Raw genomic sequence first — 16,518 nt, 5'->3', positions numbered from 1 at the left:
ATCCTAACCTTTTTTTTTTTTTTCCTAAAGTTTTACAACTTCAGTTTGCAAAAGAACACTGAATAATACAAAGACAGAGGTCTTGTATTCTGCATATTTTTTCCAGTAATCCAGGGAGACCAGAAGCATTATGGCAGTCTTCAAATGGGCTAATGTACCTGAAAAGATGAACTGTCATATATTACTGTGCTAGGTTCACTGCACAGGGCTAAGCTATCCGTCTAATTTGAAAAAGCCTAGTAAAGCAAGTCTTACACAAAAAAAACCCCCTACTTCCCTGAGGACAGCTAACATTCCCTTAATGCTTTACAGTTTTGTGCTGTTATTTTACATAACCTCCTTCCCACACACACTTCTAGTTTCTTCAGGCTCCATACAGAATTCTGTTAATGCCTCCTTAATGTTATTTATAAGGAACAAATAACTGCTCAACTGTGCTAGAATTATCCCTCAAGATTCTCACTGAAGATATTAGAAACAAGAAGATCTATAGAAGCAGCGTGAGGACACAGCATGTTTGCAGATGATTAATGCAAAAATCAAAGATGTTGATCTGAACATGCCCATAAAGGAGAAGTTGCAGAGATTAATCCTTAGTCACTGAATCCTAATCATTCTGCAAGATATGTAACAAAACTGATCTTGACATATTTTGCACACATACACTTCCGTGCTATATTATTTTGTATGAACTATGGAGCCATTATGCTTGCACATGCCAGCAAGGCTAGTATCAAGACTCTGTACCTTAGATCCCGGAGAGTCCAGGCAGTAAGCCAAAAGCATTTACTCTCTCCCATTGTACTTTAACTGCCATCACAGATCCTCAGCTGTGGCTGAGGAGAATGAGACAACTTGGAAGGTGTGCATAAATGTTACCATTCTCTTCCTTCATCCTCAGCATCTCAGTGCCTAATCTCCTGACAGCTCCACACTGAGTGTGTCAAGTGCCACACCTTACATCCTCTCTGTCTCTGTATTACAGTCCTTATGCTAGCAGCAATAATGTATGCCCTTCACAGGGGTTGCTCAGCTGGCTTCATGCCTCCGAGTTTCCCCCATTCCTATTTCAAAACTTAAACATTTTTCCAAATGCTGATTAGAGAGTGTAGTGCCATTTTCCTCCAGGAAACAAATAACCAGCACTGGTAATAGCTCTCTAGACAAATACAAGTTAATTGGATGCCTTAATGGCAAAGTATGCTGAACTGTTCTAACTGGATAGGAGGAAATTCACAGGTAAGAGCTTCTCAAGGAGTAATTCCAAAGAATCATTTGTGTCTCTGAGAAATCTGTCAATAATACTATTTATAGGACTTAAAAATGCCTTCTTTATTTCATTATTTAAATTGATAACTATCAGAGCAATGACAATTTAATTTTCTAACACTTTTTTTACAGGATTAATGATCTGAAGGGAACAAAAGTAGCTATCCTGTCTAACCCCTCATCATTACATTGTTTTGAAACACCATTTGCCATGGACACTCCATAACCTGCTTAGGTCACACACTTCAAAAGTTTTCATAATCTCTTCATAATTGCTGTATTGTAGCTCTCTGCTCTTTTTTTTTTGCTACAGTCTTGTTGACACATTCTGAAAGGATATTTTTTTTTTCTTTAAATGCAGCAGCCAAAACTAAATACAGAATTACAGCTGATGCATTATGAGTGCTGAGCCTGTGTATGGAAATGGCTCAGCCAACAAATAAGGGGCAAGAAAGTAATGAAAAATGTTTGAGCATTTGCAATTCAATTCACGTGTGACCAGAACAATTACTCCATTTACAAACACTCAAAAAAATTAATTGATTCTGAGGGTAAAACAAGCAACTACTTCATGGGTAGATTTAATATGTAATTAAAGCCTTTGATAATCATGGAGCATTGTTATATTCTGTACTAGGGTAATATTTTGATAGTGTAAATTGTTTTTCCTTTGTGAAACAGAGTTTAAGGACTCAGTATCACAGGCTGCATACTAAACTCAGATGTATCCAAGCAAATCTGAAATTATTCTACTGAAATTAAATCATTCCAGATATAGATTGATATGAAAGACATTAAGATCTGGTATCTTGTTGAGTTCCTTTTATAAAGACAAATATATTTAAATTGAAACATCTACCAAAAAGTCACAGAATGTTTATAGTATTTGCAATTTTATGGAAGCACTCAAATTATTGGTTTTAGTAAATGGCTTGCTTGCAGTAAAGAATCTCCTCCACAACTTCAAGACAATCTCCCAGAAATGTGCAAGATATGAAAGTCTACATGCTGTGATTAAAAATAAATCTCAGTGTAAGATTTAGGGGAAAAAATAAAAAGTAAGTTTATGTATATTGTACATATTTATCATGGAAAATGAATGATTTGGTGGGTAAAGGCAATTTTTGGAATTCAGATGACCCTGAACACACTATTAAGTTTCAGGTGCTTTGATACATTTTCTTAATTCAGGGCAGAAAAGTTACTTAGCAAATGTGGAAAGCAGAAAATTAGGTACTTTGGAAAAATATAGCTATAATTAAGTATTTACATTTTTTCTGTACCTTTTTCGTTAATTTCATAAAAGCTGAAGAAACATCACACATCACTATCAATGGGGCATAAGCAAGACTGAGAGCCCATGATTTAATAGCTCTGTAGCTGTTGATGCAAATCTCTCCTAACAGTTCCCTATTTTAAGGGGGGGGGGGAAAAAAAAAAAAAAAAAAAAAGCAGCTTCCAGTATGATGGTTCTTAGCTAACCCTGCAAATAACGAATAAAAAGTGAAAAATTAGTCATATTTTGATGTATTTTTCATTTAAGGAGGAATGGAAGACCATGAGAATACATTGTAAAAAAATAAAAATAAAAGTAAGTAATCTTTAATCTTAACTATAGGCAGTCATTGAACAGTCTCCTATACTCTTCAATAAATTGTAAGAGCAGTAAAAGGAAGATACAAAGCAACAGTTTAGAAGGCAGTTAATATAAAACTTCTGGTAGTGAAGCACTAAGACACTTCTGCGTCAGTGCTGCACAATTCTGCTTTTTGGGCTTTTAAGCCTCCATGTTTCTGCTCCCCAACTCTGAACAGAGATTGCTAAAAATACTGATGATGCATGGCATCAGCCTTGTCTTTCCTCATCCAGACCATATTACAACTGTGATCTTTTAGTGTGCATCAACAAGTTTTCTACTCACAACCGGGATTTTATTAATACTCTCAAATTTCTTAATTTTATGCATAGTTAGAAAGGGGGAAAATAAGAGCAATTAAAAGCTAATAATCAGAGAAAAAAATGGCATAATCTACTATTTCTTGCGTGTGCGGTCAGAGCACAAGAATATTTGGTAGTTGTGTGCTGTAGTTTTCTCCTCTAAACATATTTTCAAAATATTGTAGATTAAAACATCAAGTGACAACATAATGAAGAAATTTGTAAAAAGCAGAGAAGAAAAACATTACTTTCTCCTCTACTTAATTGTTATAGATATCCATGTCTACCAGGCAGCTCTTCAATTTAAAATATCATATGCTATATGATTTGTAACAGCTGAAAACCTGATTAGAGTGGACCTTTACATTTGTATGCCTCTATTATCTATGTCCAGACACTAAGGAACTCAAAGTTACAGCAACTCCTTGATTTTATTTTGTTCCTGAATATGACATTAGAGACAAAGTAATGCTATGACTGAAATGATAAGTAGAAAGCGCTTTTTCTTAAAATTCTGTCAGATTTATTACTAATATCTACCAATTATATGCATTTGAAACAACTTTTTTACTTGGCCATCACAAACACATAATAAGAAATAATAAATAGTATCACTAAAAACCTTCATCACAAAACAGCAAACCAAATAAAACTAGACTTTGTATCATTTTCATTATTAGAAAAAACAATCCTACTTGTATTTGAACAGTCTAGTCAGCTCACATAGTCTGGCCATAAGCCACCTGCACTGTGGTCCTTTCTTTCATTTGCAACCAGCATGGCAAATAAAAGCAAAAACATAGTTTAGAGCATCACTTTTAATGTTATTTGTACAACTATTGAAATACAAAAAGTATAGAAAATAAAGAGGTACCTCAGCAAAGCAATTATGCTTTTATCAGATCAACGAAGAGCAGAAATAATTTGAATCTTCACTTATGATAGATGACATGCCCAGAGAGCTCCTGCAGTAAGTATGTGCCACATTCATGATTTAAACTCAAACTCTTCAGCCAGGTTCTTGACAACCAGCAACCTGGGCATCAAGCACACCAGCTGGGTGGTCACTGGCTGGGTTGCCAGGCTTCCTGAGTAGCCCCAGGGCCCATGGAAGTTGAAACCAAATGGAGCCAGCAGACAGTGCATCACCAACCCCCCAGCAAGCAGGAGAGAGCTGAGAGGAGAGCAACTCAGCCTGCAGCCCATCATGTGGGCTGCATGAGGACCAGGATATTTCAGTGACCCAGAGAGCTAGTCACTTAGCTGTGTTATCAGCTGGGAAGCCAGGCTGCTTAGAGACTCTCATTCAAGCTGATGGCACCACCACTGTCCTTTTTGGAAGGGAAATGGAAAGGAACTCCCTCACATCAGTGGTCAGCAGAAGAAAATTTTCCTTTAGCAAATTTTTTGGCAAGGTCAAGAAAGGAGGCCTCTGACCTACAAATATTGCTGGAATTCTTTACAGCTAAAAGCACCTACAAAGCATGGAAAGATCAAGGCAAGAAATATGAGACTGCATGGAAGGCACAAAATGAAAACCTTACATAAACCAAAAAGACCTATGGGAAAATATCCTGCCAGCAAACATCCTTAAAAGAGGTGTGCCAACCCAGCTGCATCCACATTGATCTGCCTGTGTCTAAACAGTGGTCCAGACAATGTCAATACAATGTGAGGTACTGTGGCTCAGCGAAGGCTCTGTGGTCCATCTGCACAGTCAGCAGAGAATGGTGGTCTCTTCCTACGTGTGACATCTCTTCTTTGACAACAGAAATGGCATGTCATATGCCTTTTTTCCACCCCAATCTCTTGTGGGTTTTTTTGGTGTCCCATGTTAATTTCTAAAATCTTGGGCTCTGAAGCAAATAAAAATAAAAATTAAAAAAAAAAAAAAAAAAAAAAAGGCTTCAGCACTATTCAGCATGCTCAGACAAAATATTTTCCATTTTAAGGCCCATTCTAACAGTAAGACAAATATCTGGGGATAGCAAGGGGCAGGATGACAGGATGTGAAGATCAAGCCCTGTACATGATTTTTACAGAACTCACCACAGTGAACTTAATGCCTTGCTATGTGCACAGATCTGTGGTGTCAATCTGCGACACGCAGCCATTACTTCAGAACCTTTAAAAAAAGCCTTTTCCTGGAGTTGCATGACAAACTCCCTTCAGCTCCTCAGCAGGTACTCCCCGGGATGGAAGCTGGTCCAACAGCAGAGAAATGGTTGGGTGAACAGCGTGTAGGTAATGCTCATGATCTCAGCAGGGGAAATATTTTTTTGTGGAAGCTACTACATGCAATGGATTGCACAATGAGAACTCTGCTTAAAGGCATATGTTGTTGCCTGGATGTGATGAAGAGAGTGGTTTTGAAAATCCTGCATAAAACAAGTACATGCAGCACATCACTAACAGACGTTTTAAAAGTCACTGTTAGGCAGCAAGCCATCACCAACTAATAACTGTGAAGAGATACTGCTGTTCTGGGGATCTACATTGCTGTTTCACCATATGATAAATATATTTGTCTTTAAGTGCATGTTGCTGAGCATAATTAAGAATAGTAAAGAAATTATTTGATACAAAGATCTGAACACATGGTACATCCTATTCAGAATTTAATTGAATATTTCCACACAGAAGAATGGTTCTTTCTGTGGTGCTTCAATCTGTAATTTCTTCATCCGTTATTTCAGACAGCCAAAACACCCTCTTCTGGTCGTTATTCAGATTTTCTGACTTCCAACAAAAACCTTAGTCATTTATTCTATTCTAAGATCTGAAACCATATGCACAAGTCTTCACATCAGTTAATCCTGGCTACTGCATAACACTTAAATAGACTTCTATAAATACATGCCAGACACTTGAATAGGCTGCCCTGGGAGGTGGCTGAGTCACCATCCCTGGATATGTTTAGGAGTTGTTTGTATGTGGTGCTTGCAGATATGGTTTAAGGTTCAGGGGAGAACTTTGTAGAGTATGGATGATGGTTGGACTCAGTGATCCCAAGTGTCTTTTCCAACCTGAATAGTTCTATGATTCTATAAACACGTTACTAGTGTCTTTTTTGCCTCTACTCTGCAACAGCAGAGCCCACAAAATACATTCTTTTTCTGTTAGAAGACGGCTCAAAAAAAGTATATTAAAAGTTCTTCCCCCATTTATGCCATCCATCCATTTAAATGCAGCATTCCCTTGTCCACCAATACATTGACTGTGCAGGTCTGTCCACCCTTGGCTTTTCCGTGGTGCACTAATATCAGCACCTCTATTCTCCATGATGACCAGTCTTTTTTTTTTTTTTTTTTTTTTTTTAAAATGTCCTCTGTTGATTCCCAGATGATGATGGGAACCTAGTTCACCATGGCTTAGAGTTAAACCAAGTGAGACCTTGGGTTAGAGTTTGCTCTATTTCCTCTTCTGACAAGCTTGCTGCAGGCCTTTCTTTCTGCTTCACACAACTCCTAGTATTGCAAACCTCAGATCTTTACTGATGTTCCTAAGTATGTGATGCAGATCTTCAGAGATTTCTTTGCTCTCTAGACATAGGAGGCTATTTCAAGGAAAACTAGAACTTCCTTGCTGAATCATACCACAGCTTGTGGTCTATCTTTAGCTTGCTTGAGTGCTGTTTTTACAGGTGAAAATGGAATTTTCACCAGGTTGCTCACTCCCTTATTGTCACTGTGTTGTGAAAAGCAAACGTGGGGTAAAACAGACTGATTATTTTCTTCCAGGTGTCCAAATTCAGTGAAAAACTGCCTTTTGAATGCCCTGGTCAATTCCACTGATAATTTTCAAAAGACATTTTGCTAGTTTTCCCCTCCATGTTAGAGGAGACTAGCAGTTTAGCTGAAAATCTTCCATAAAATGAATTTTGCCTGCTGCCATAGAAAAGCCTTTACTTTCTTCTATATTTGCCCTTGCAGCTTGGCATATATTAAGCAAATGGGAAAACATTAGCCTGTGAATTAACTATTTCAGATAATTCTTACACACCCAGAATCTTTTTGTACAGTATTAGAGGAAGGCATGAGGCTTTACTTGTAAATTAACAGATAATTTCTTGTTTTGAAAGCATATATTCAAATTGGACAACCATTTTTATAAATACAGTAATCCAAGTATGAAGGCTGGGTATGAGGACTGGAGGTTAGTGTAAGAAATAGGCTAAAAGTAATAACTACCTTAATAATAATGGTTTGTCACAAGCATGCCTGTAGCCTGACCTGCTTTTCTAAAAAGGGTATCATGCTGGTAAGTGCATCTCTCTCCGACAAAAGGTTTATCTGTCATGCTGTGACAGACAAAAGGTTTATCTGTCATGCTGTGACAGATCTGAGTCACTCAAAACTGAGTTATGAATACTGCATATTGTGAAATACTTTGAGCTGTTTACAGTGTGAACCTCAGCTAAGATGTCTGTGAAAAAAAGTGAGATTAAAAAAATAAAAAAATAAAAATTAAGAACTATGAAAGGACCAAGTAAAAAGGAACCCTTGGCTGAGTGGATGAGAGAAGTATGGTTCAGCCTCTTCGTTACACATACCTAGAATAAGTGTAAAACAGAACAATCACAACTCCACAAAACAGGCTTGGAAGAATTCTGGTTTCTGTCTCAAGAGAAAGTTACGCAAGAAACAAAGCATGAGTATGAAGTGTGGTGTGCAATGGCAATGAAAAATAGTATACAAGAGACAATCATTATTTTCATAGAGTATAGATGATATTTTTTCTTTGCCATAATCCAGCTTTAAATCTTTCCTTCTACTGCAAAAGTAAATAAAGCAAAGGTATTTGCAGTACAAAATAAGAAGACCCACAAAGGAATGTGATTAAATCATTTGTCTTCAACAGTTATTCTGTGCAAGTGATTCTAAAATTCTCCCTTATGGGGACATGTCTAAGAGCAGAACAACAAATTTGTCTCTGAACATATGATGGAACAGCTCTGCCATCTGAAGCTCTCTCTCAGATCTCAGAAGTAAATTACATTGCCATCAGAATAATTTGGTAACTTGGAACCAGGCAAGCACTATACATGCTTCATACAGAAAGTGCCAAGTAATATCTTTAAGGCCAAAAAGGAAGAAAGGAACAGTGAAACTGAACAGGACATGGAGATTAGGATTTATAATCCTGAACAGTGAATATCCTTAGAGGTAAAAAAAACAGAGAACTGCCAAATACAGACAAAACACTGGTGTGCTGTTGTGTCAAGATTCCAGGTATACATGCATCTCCCAAGGCTAGACCTAAAGCCTTTGTAGACCTTCCAGAAACCTCAGGGTCTAACGTACCCTGAGTAAAAATCTGAAATCTTGCATCACCTTTTTAGCTGGTGTCATGGTTTGAGCTCAACCTGACAACAAAGAACCAGGCCCATGGCCACTCACTCATTCCACACACCGCAGCCACCATGGGATAGGGAGGACAAAGGCCAACTAGAAGCTTGACAAAGGACAAGGAGGGTTTGCTCACTGAAGACTCAGTTTGGGGAATAATAATAATTTATCACTAATCAAACACAAAAAGGGCACAGACAAAACAAAGAGCAGTGTTCCCACGTTACCCCACCTCTCCCTTCATTCCAGGCCTAAATTACTTTGTTCCCAGTTTCTCTCCCTCCTTTCCCCCAGTGGCACAGAGGTACAGGGTTTAGTCAGTTCACAGTCTGGTGGTTCTTGCCACTCCTTCCTCCTCAGGAAGAAGGACTCTTCAGTGTTCCCGTTTCCCCATGGAGCCCCTGCCATGGGAGAGAGTCCTTCCCACAAGGTGCAGCCCCTCAGGAGCAGACTGCTCCAGTGTGGGCTTCCCACAGGGTCACAGGCGGCTTCGGGAACAGTTACCTCCCCTGACGCGGGGTCCTCCATGACTGCAGATCCAAGTCCATGAGCTGCAGTCCACATTCACCCCTCCTGGAGCCTTCAGGAGGTGTTCCTCCATGTCCCTCTATAACTGCAGGGGGACAGCCTGTCACCTTGCCCCTGGCTGCAGGGGAATTTCTTTCTGCTCAGAAAGAATTTTGCTGCTCCTCTTTCCCCTTCTTCACCAACCTCAGGATCTCCACTCAGGCACAGCTTTCACCTCCCCAGCTCAGCTATTCTTGCTCTCAGCTCTCAGCCTTATATCAGTTCTTTCAGATGTTAATCTCAGAGGTATTGTCTCTCTAATGGCTTGGTGTTGGCCAGCTGAGCCTGGGGAGTTTTTAGTAGTTTCTCAAGGAGCCACCTGTGGGGCCCCTCCCCTGCTACTGAAACCATGCCAGAACCAAACCAGCTCAGTTGGTGAAAGAACATTAACTTTCCGAAATTAAAAATATGATAGAGAAATCTTCAGAGAAGAAAGACAGGAATGAATACAGAGCCAGTGGGGAAAATAAAGTCTTAGATTGCTTTGGACTTTTTGAGAAGGTGAAACATGACTAACCACAATGTGACAATGTATTTATTGAAAATTAAAATTGGTCAAAATAATGCTTTTTTTATAGCAGCCAAGATTCAAAGACAATTTGTGGAACTAAAATTCAGACTAAAAATAAGGTATATTTTGTGTAGAAGCATTCATGAAGCACAGGTAAAATTTGCTAGGCACTGTGATGGCAATGGAGATTTGGAATCAGGATGGCTGTTTTCCTTCAAAGATATAGGAATCCACTTGAGCAAAACCTAGTCTGACACCCTTCCTTAGAAAACTGCTATTTCTTCTTCCTATGTAAGAGACAGATACTAAATTTATCTTCGTCAACCTGAAAAATCTAACGGTCACATTAACGATTGGTAGCAAGGATTTGGCACAAAGCATCAGGGAACATAAAACTCACAAATATTTCCTAAAAGGTTCTGAAATACTGAGACATTGCACAAAGAAGAACAATTGCTGAAAGAAAACATTTATGTTCTTGTTAATATCCTCATTAAGCAGTTAAGAATTAAGCAGTGTAAAGTCCTTACTGTCCTTGGGAAGTGAGACTATTCAAACATCATAATCAAAAGGAGGAAAAAAACCAGCAAAATTATTGGGTATGAGAAGGAAAAATGAGAGACCAATGCAGGATGACCAAAAAAGGTTTGTATCATTGTAGAGCATGGAAAGGAAAGGGATGAAATGGCACATTGAAAATAAAGTAGATTAAAACCTTCAAAGGTGAAGAGCTCTAAAAAGGATTTGGAGAAATTAGGGAGTGTTACTGAAGCAATCAGAAAGGTTCTTGAGGAAGACAGCCAGAGGAAAATAGAACATTTTAAACAGATTTGTGGAGATATGAATTAAGAGACACTTTCCCCCCCCCTCCTTTGGAGACAGGGAAGATTGATCAGGAATCTAAATACTGGAATAAAAATTAGACATCTGTCCTTTTTTTCTATAATGTACAAGTCTGAATGTGTTCACAGGTAGGATGAAAGTGGTAACGCAACAAAACAGCAGGAAAAGACAAATATTAACACTCACAATAAGAAGTTCTCTTTCTCTGGATCTGAGTTTCCAATTACACATTAGCAAAGAGATGGACAGAAATGTTTTACCTCTATAAAGATGGGAAAAGCCTGAGAAAAAGGTGGAATTCGAGGAGTCACTACTACAGAGGCTATAACAAAAACTTTTAGAGAAGCAAATAAAAACAGTAGGGAAAAACCACTGGCCCATGAAAAAAAAATAAATGTATACAGAATTCCAGTGCTACTTGTCATCAAGCAAAGTCCATGATGGATTTATACAATCAAAATGTGCATATTGATGCTGAGCTTGAAAACCACACATTTGGATGCAGAGCTAATTCTTTTTTGCACTGTATTGACTGTGGAGGAAAATCAAATACATAGTCACCAAGAGAGAGATCAAATACTGCTCACTATCCCCTGCATATCTCTACAGTTTTAAATGCACCATTGCAATGCCTTCCTGCCAGTGCAAGTGACGTTGTATAAGGCAAATTTTGACTATGACTGGCATTGCATCTAGCATATTTTGACAGTAATTGAGTCTGACACTAAACCCCAACTATTCTATTAAACAGATTACCTTGTTCAGAGTGGCCAGCTCAGGCCTACATATGCACCACTTCAGAAGTGAAGGGGAGGTATTTTACAAGATGACATATTGCCTGATGTACACACACAGTACAGTATACAGTTCCTAGATATGGGAATTGAAGATACCCAGCCATGTCAGGTATCAGATACTCCTTCACACAAACCTCTGAGCAACAGCTTGATTTGATTGATATGGTTTGAATTTCTATTACAAGTAAGAGTGTCAAGTTGCAACTAACTCCGTATGTAGGTGATAAAAATGCAGTTCTGTTAAGATAAAAAGTGAAGTTTTGAGATTTTCTATCACACAATAATTAGTATGTAGAACCTGAATATTTCACATGCTTCTCATTGTTAAGATTAAACATGAGAACAAAGCAAACTGAGCGACTGAGAACAATGGAGTCCCAACTGAAGACTTTCTCTTAGCTTAGAAAGCTTACATTAAGCATAAAGAAGAGTCTGCATAATTTCACCCAAGTCAGAAGCAACCGTAAATATGGGTTTAAGACAAGGACTTTACCTTTCACCTTTTTGACTTCTTGGAATCAGGTATGCCACTGACAGATCCTTTGCATTATATATATATGCACAGACAGAGATACACACACACACCTCTTCCATGTTTTGATGCAGTATATATGCATTGTAATGTAAGCACATGTTTTTAGCACTCTTTTTCCCCCCAATATTAATCAATTCCGTATTTTGATGCTTATTATAATATGGGAAAAATTGAAGAAGTCAACATAATTTAATTAATCCTTACAGAAAAATTCTAATTTGTATTGTTCCACCTAAGAAGTGGAATTCCCCTTAAGTTACCAGCTAGAGTCATTCCAGGATGAGAAACTCATCTTCTACACCTAAATTTGTCTTCCATTCAGAATCTAAGCAAAAGTCATACAGATTACAAGCTTTGGCAATGACTCCTCGAAGGCCTTGCTCTTAGCCTTGTTAAAAATCAACATACCTTGCAAAAAAATGCATTTTGCAGCATTTTTAATTTTCATACCTCCACACAGCTGAACTACTGAAGCCTGAAGTAGTGCACACACTGTTGTAACACTAATCCAAACAAATGCACAAGGTGGCCTTTTTTATGAGATCTTGCTTTGACTAATCAAAATTATTTGTGTAAAAGGTAGCCTTACCTAACTAATTAGAATAAATCACCATGGTCTAACATACTATTGTGTGCTCCAGATGCTCACATAATCTTGAGGCCTTATATCTGCTCTACAGAGGACTCCCTGCCATTTATGACGAATAAGATGTAAAGACTTGTGACTAACTAAGACTTCAGCTTTATTAGCTTAGTTTGTCTGAGAATTCACACAGTACAGGCCATGATCCTATAACTAACCACTCTCTCCATTTGGAAGATCTTCAGCAGTCTTCAGTAGCTTGCTTCCAAAAAACTACTGCTTTGTTACCTTTTCAGTAGATGAAATGAGAAATGCAATTTCTGTCCCCCCTTTTTTGTTTATTTTAAGGGAATGCCTTAATCTGCCTCTGGGAACCAGGAAACCAAACTCTGCATGAGATGAGATGTATCCTGGACAACTACCAGAAGCAGCTGCAAACAATTACCTTACTCTTATCTACTATGGGCTTAAAAATCAATTTTTCCCAAATTACTCTGGTATCAAATATGATAATTATTTCTTAACTAATAAACCCCAGTTTGCACCTGGTGAAGAATAATAATCTCAGGCAGCTCCTTCCTTGATGCTGAAAACTGTATCAGATAGTGTGACAGTGGTTTGTCCAACTTCAGTCCACTACTGGGATTTTGTTCTGTTGCAGCTTCCATGAATGGAACTCCTTTTTTGTCAAGTTACTAGGGCTTAATATTATAGAGTCTCTCATTCAGACTGCTTTTAAAGAGGGAGTTCTGGCATGAAAACAAGAAGAAATCAAGAAAACCTAGTTAACAACAATAGTTAACAACAAGAATATGAAGTAAGCCATCTGAAAAAAAGACAAGAACTTCACAGGAATATACATTCATATAAATCTCAAAGCTGTTGGTAATTTCCCCCCCCCCAGTTCCCAAGCCTCATTCAGAGACATCCTCTGGAAAACTTTGGGTTCTAGCGCTCTTTATTCATTAAATTAGTCAATGTTTGCTGTACCTTCCTGGTCTTTGGCTCTTTGGACACAAGATACACTTGTAAAGAAATAAAAAATTTAGTCTTGATACTGATTTTTTTTTTTTTCCTTTTTTTCTTCTTCTCTCTCTCCAACTCTCTGAATACTGCCATACAAAAGACCTGGGAAATGAGGGCCCGTCAAACATGGTCATGCTGGAAAGAACTTTGTATGAACACCTAATTATGTGCCAGCCCAGCACTAGTGGAATTACCCATAAAGATTAGGAGATTTTTAATTCTCTGTGTAAAGACTTCTTGCCAAGGCTGCTGTTTCTACTCACTGTGGTGTATTTTTGATGTGTGGACACTAGTTCATTAAGGTCAGTGATTCATTTTACATAGTCCAGTAAACAGGAACCTTAATGAAAATAATTTGGCTGCTAGTCCATTAGAGCTGGCACAATAAACAGCTGACTAAAGTATTCCAGTGTTCAGTGAACAATGATAAAAGTCTTTATTAAGGATATGCAGCTATGCCAAATACAATCATATAATCAACTGCACCAGAAAAGCCTGTCAACACATTGGTGAATATCATCAGTCAGATGATGCATCTGCTACAAGTGGCAGCTGTTGTGCTCTGGAGTATAGACAATTAGACAGCAATATACTCCTTGGACTATTTGCAGCACTCAAGTATGGTATGACACTTGTTAAGCTGTAATTCCTATATTTTTTACACCTACCCATCATAATTATTGAAAAATACAATTTGCCTATAGACGTAAGATTCCATAAACAATGGTAAGCATAACAGCATTATCACATGTATTTTCAAATTTTATTTTATGAGAAGCTCACAAATGGTAAGGCTAAATAAAATTATAAGCCTCTTAGCAAATTCATAAAATGCCAAGTAACAAATGTATTTACATGTAATGTGCCATGTGCTAGTGTGTAAATTCTTATATCTAATAACTGAAGTTGAAATCAGTAATATTGTAATTAAGGGCACATACATTTTGTGTAGAAGAAATATCAACTGTGTGAACTGGAGAATCAGAGTAAAAAAAACCCTCCATGTAAGTTTATGAAAAAACTGAGCGTAAATCCTTGCCTTTGGCAAAAATATGTAGTGGGATTAGTATTATTGATTTTGCTTTATTTCAGTAGCTCTGGGTTTTGCTTCGTAACATTAGATGTAGTGATAATTTTGATTGCATTATCACTCCCCTGATTTTGTCCAAGCAACAATTTTTTCTTGTAATGGGGAAATAATGCAAAGGTTTATAAAATTTTTTTTTATAGATAAGAAAAATGGACTACTGCATATGTAATTTAAAAACACCAATAACAAGAAGTTATTAAAGTCCTCTCTAATGAAGTCTTCCTCAATCTAGAACAATAACATGTCCCTAAAAGTCAGGAAAAGTTATGGACACACATCTGAATGCTAGGGGTCTTGCATATCATACTCAGATTCTTAAACTCTTGAAGTTTGTTCATCACAGACTGAAAACAAACAATGCCAATGATCCTTATATAAAACAATGAGGTAGACATAGAAAAATCACGTATACTTAACAGACAAATACTTTATTCCTTAAAATTATGACAAAAGCTTCTGGCCAGTTTTTCCTCCTTCTTTCTGGTAATAATTCTTGCCAAACATGAAAGAGAAAGAAAAGCTGTTACATAAAATCAAGTCACATAGGGTATTAAGAACATGGCTCCATGTTTTTAAAGTTGTTAATGTTTTTAATGTTTATATTTATTAATATTTATTATCTTTAAATGTTTTGCGATATTAAGGCATTTAATGTTTATAATACATGCTTTAAAACTTATGATTCAATAACTGTAAGAGTTAATTAATGGAAAATTTACTATTCCTTGGTTTTCTATTCTACAACATAATGGGAGGCATCAGATTAACAGCATTAGAAAAATTATGTTCTTCCCTCTCAAGCTTGTGATGCTTCAATCTTGTGAAGACTTTTTTAGTTGCCTCTAAGTTTCTTAAGTTTTTTAGATCACTCAGAATAGTTCTTAAGACTGGCCACAATACATTAAAAATAATGTTAATCTTAACCACTGCATATTATTTTTGTTCTCTAGAGCTCATACTGTAGGCAGTACAAACTCATTTACTGATGTTTTTACTCATCTCTTAGCTGTCAACCCTGTGAGTAGTCTCATAAAACTTACTGAAGGTTTTTGCCAACTAGCAGTTAAAGGCTTACATATTTGTCCCTAAGACTGGAACCTTAGTAAAATGCTATGGGAGGCAAAGTACTTATGCTGGTCCCCAGTAATGGAAAAACAAACATTTGAAAAAGGCCTCACTTCTTCCATGCAGAAAACACTAAACGATTTATTGCAATGATTTATTATGATTCGATTTTCAGCAGAAATTTAACTTAACAACCAAGCCAAATCAAAATAACAAAAACAAAACAAAAGAACCCAAAACATTTTTTGATGGAAAATTGGCAGAAGCTTTTTCTTAGACTCTATATTCTAACACTCCAGACTGTTGCACACAAGTTTTTTTAGCTTTCTGGAGACCTCTCACCCTGACAAGGGACAGCCACAGGGCACCTACTAATAGCCAATTCTCTTCACTCCAGTGGTACTTACCACACTGTTCCATGCATAATACTGACAGCATGAAGAATGCCTTGATGCAGAGAATGACAACCACCTCAGAAGTCATCTTCAGCAGTAACAAAGTAAAAGCCAGCACAAGAGTTAGGACTGGCAACTTGATCAGGAACTAGAGCCAAACCTAATCAGGCTTTTGAAAAGCAGGCACCGCCAGCTGCAGCAGCTCCAAACAATTATTACTAAACAAGCATCAGCATGACCTCCTGGAGCCTTATATAGCCCTTTAAGTACTTTTTTTTTGACCTTTATAGTATTGGTTGGGCAAGCAAGTAGGCTAGACTGACTAGAATTGGAAATCTTTGCTGGAGAGACACTGTCCAGGTCAGTTAGAGAGAGAAACCTGCCATGTGATTGATGGGGCTGGAAACCACACTGGATCAATCAGAATATGAGTGATTAGTCAAATACTTGGAAAATTACAGAATTCAGCAAGCTGCCCAAAATAAAAAATTTCCTCTAATATTCTCTAAGTGTCCCTTAATATTAGCCAAATGTAATTTTTTTTTCAATTT

This window comes from Chaetura pelagica, unplaced genomic scaffold (assembly GCF_000747805.2).
Source record: "Chaetura pelagica isolate M959 unplaced genomic scaffold, ChaPel_1.0 scaffold67, whole genome shotgun sequence".
In the NCBI taxonomy this organism is placed as follows: domain Eukaryota; kingdom Metazoa; phylum Chordata; class Aves; order Apodiformes; family Apodidae; genus Chaetura; species Chaetura pelagica.
This window is presented reverse-complemented; position numbering follows the sequence as displayed.